Genomic DNA, 3330 nt, shown 5'->3' on the forward strand with positions numbered 1-3330 from the left:
ATCACTCCACAATGATGAAAACTCCATTCAAATGTCCTTTTGTTGAGAAAAGAAAGATTGATAATTGGGAACTAAGAAGCGATTATAATAGAAAATATGGGATCTGAACTTAGAAGAACCATTTCAAATTCCAGTTCTGTCACCCTTAACTATATGATTTTAGGAAAGTTGCTCAGCATCTCTGAGCCTTATTTTTCTCATCAGTAGGAATAAAAAAAATGAATAGTTGTAAAATGCCAATTTCACAGGGCTGTTGTTGTAAGGATCAAATTATAGAGTGAGTGGATGTTCGAGTTCTTTATAAAGTAATGGCCAATCATTGGTATCATTTAGATGATCATTTCAAGGATAATCACCCATACCATTCTAGAATCATTTTATTAAATATCAGAAGAAAGCCATACAAATCTGAAATGGATAAAATAACCTCAGAAAAATATGTGATGAAAATCACAGCAGTGAAACAAATTTGTACTGCAATGAAAACCCACAGAATAAAATACAATCTTGATATGATGACTCTTTCCCACTCTTTTATATGAAAGACGCTGATTCTGGGAATATGGTGCTATATTTTCTTTTAAAATGTATCAATATTGCTATAGCATATCAAAACTTCTGACAGGTTAAAGGAATTCTGACAGGTCTCAAACACTGCATTACAATAGGTTTAAATTTCTCTGGAAACTTAAATGAACTGTTAGTCATACCTTAAAAAGTGCTACATGTTATATAATAAATAATTGAGTGTGAATATAAAATACTTTAAATCTAGTGTTTTATATTGTTGAATAACGATAATAATCTATCATAATTTTTATAACAGGAGACAAATGTATAAAAAATTGAGGGTTAAAAATTGTCTCATTACCAAGTCAGAAGACACTTCCTAATCATAAAAGCTATGTTGAGTATGGAGAGGAAAGTAAAATACCAAAATATCAATATATGTGATGAAGTCCATCAAAAACAAAATTAAAGAACAAAGTGAAGAGTTATAATTTAAAAAAAAACTAAAAAATAATAACCTTAATGACAAGCTTATAAAGCAAATGATAATAATCACTTAAACAACAGTAGAAAAGCTTAAACATGACATGAATTTATTCAGAAAAAAGAAATGCAAATGATATTTAGACCCATGAAAAATATTTCAATCTTTCTATTAATTACAAAATTTCAAATTATAATAGCAGTTACTACTGTCAAATAACAAGTAAGTAAAGATTTTTAAAGTTCTATCTAGTATGTGTGCACTGCAAGACTTATCAATATACTCTACTAGTGAGAGTATAACCTGGTACAACCTTTCTGGAAAGCAATTTGTCAATACATACAGAAAGGTCTGTAAAAAGTTCATACCCTTTAGTACAGTAATTTCTCTTCTAGAACTCTATCCTATGGAACTAATAAAAAATCCAGACAAATATTTAATACAAAGATGAAAATCATGACATATTTATAACAGTAAAATCCCTTGAGCAACCTTAATGTCTAATGGTTGGATAGTGATTAAATATATTTTACTATAGTTTTAAGGTAGAACATGTGGTACGAATAAGCATAGGTTTTTAAATAGTTTATAATGACATGGCACAGTGCTTACAATTTGCAGTTAAATTAAAAATAAGGATACAATTCTATATCAAGTCTACTTAATCTTAATATATTGTATAAAAAACTCATTTATAATTTTAAAAGTAAAAATTTAAAAACTGGAAAATATATATGAAATCAGTTATAGCAATTTTCTACATAAGGTAATTTTATTACATATTTTAATTTTTATTGTTACATATTATTACATATTCTAAACTCTTTACAATGAGCATGCATTTTTGAAAATTAAAAAGACATAATTAGTATAAATACAAACATTTCAATATATTTGATCACATTTTCAAGATATTTATTAGCCCTCTTGTCATTGATAATAAAATAGAATTTAAATCTTAAGAGATGGGGGAAAATGCCAGATGTGGACTAGTTCTCAGCCTTTACTACTGGCTTAAAGAAATTAAGGTTACACATGCTGCTTTTCCATAGAGCTCAGCACTAAGTGGGATGAGCCTGCTTTGTCCTCCTTCTAACACTGTCAAAATCACGGATAGAGGGAAATTTCCATCTCTTCCGTGTATTGGTCTGAGATTGTGGTGTCACAATTTGTTTCACTTTGTATTGAAGCCATTGTGTGAATTCTGACTAACAAGCTGCTTTCAGGTTCTGAAACATTAAATCTGTCTCAGGAGACTGGCACAGGGGGCTTACACCAGGTCGTGAGAGGTATTTTTTTTGTTTTTTGTTTTGTTTTGTTTTGTTTTGTTTTGTTTTGTTTTGTTTTGTTTTTGCTGCAAAAAGCTTTATTGTTTCCATTTGGTCCAGGACTTGGGAGAGGGCTCAAAGCTGCCTCTGGCTGCAGGGAGAGGCTGGGGCACGGATGTCAGCGAGGACCCCTCAAAGGATGCTGCTGGTCTCCAGAGCTCCTAGTGGTGCTTGAGGGTGAGCCTCTCGAAGAGATACTCGCCCAGCCCAGCCTGGGGGCCGGCCAGCCTGCGGAGGTTCGTCAGGGGGTCGCCCTTCTTCTTGATGAGTGTCACCTCCTCATCCAGGAAGTGGTTCTCCAGAAAGTCACAGAGATGGGGGTCTGTGCGGGCAGAACCCAGGGCGTGCAGCTCCACAAGGGCCTGGTTCAGGCTCTTCTCCAGAACCAGGGCAGCTTCCATGGCGTCCAGGCTTTCCTCCCAACTCATCTTGGGATGGCTTCTGGACGTCCTGGAAGAGGGCGCGGCCGCCACGCTGGTTTTGCATCTTCAAGAGACACTCGGCCCCCTCGCGCTTCTCCTCTGCCAACTCGCGGGAGAAGTGCCCCACTCCTTCCAGAGCCACATCGTCACGGTCGAAATGGAAACCCAGAGAGAGGTAGGTGTAGGAGGCCCGCAGATGCATGTTTGACCAGACGGTTGACTGCGGCCTCCACCTAGGTGGAATAATTCTGACGAATCAGGCATTTTTGATGATACCCCATCTAGGTATTATGATTACATGAAGCTTGAAGTCCAGCCTCTCTGTGCATAAACTATTTGGTTTCTTTTACCTTAACTGGCTTATCTCCTTAATATACCCTTATTTTCATGTTAAGGTAATAAAATATTAATGTAGTAAAAATATTTTGTAAATATTCAAATTTATTAAATGCAAATCATCAAAAATCTTGAAGATATTTTGTACACAGGCACAAAACACTCACTATATATTTTCCACATCCAGTGTTTTCGTCAAGGAATTGTAAAGAACAATTTTCATAGCAAAAAGGAAGAAGCATTTTTGTTT

At 35.0% G+C, this 3330-nt stretch overlaps 1 pseudogene; it reads right to left on the reverse strand.

Moving 5' to 3' along the window:
• Nucleotides 1–2404: 2404 nt before the first annotated feature.
• LOC132017460 (ferritin light chain-like) lies at nt 2405–2974 on the reverse strand (annotated as a pseudogene).
• Between the last annotated feature and the right edge of the window lie 356 nt (nt 2975–3330).

Source organism: Mustela nigripes, chromosome 5, assembly GCF_022355385.1.
Source record: "Mustela nigripes isolate SB6536 chromosome 5, MUSNIG.SB6536, whole genome shotgun sequence".
In the NCBI taxonomy this organism is placed as follows: Eukaryota; Metazoa; Chordata; class Mammalia; order Carnivora; family Mustelidae; genus Mustela; species Mustela nigripes.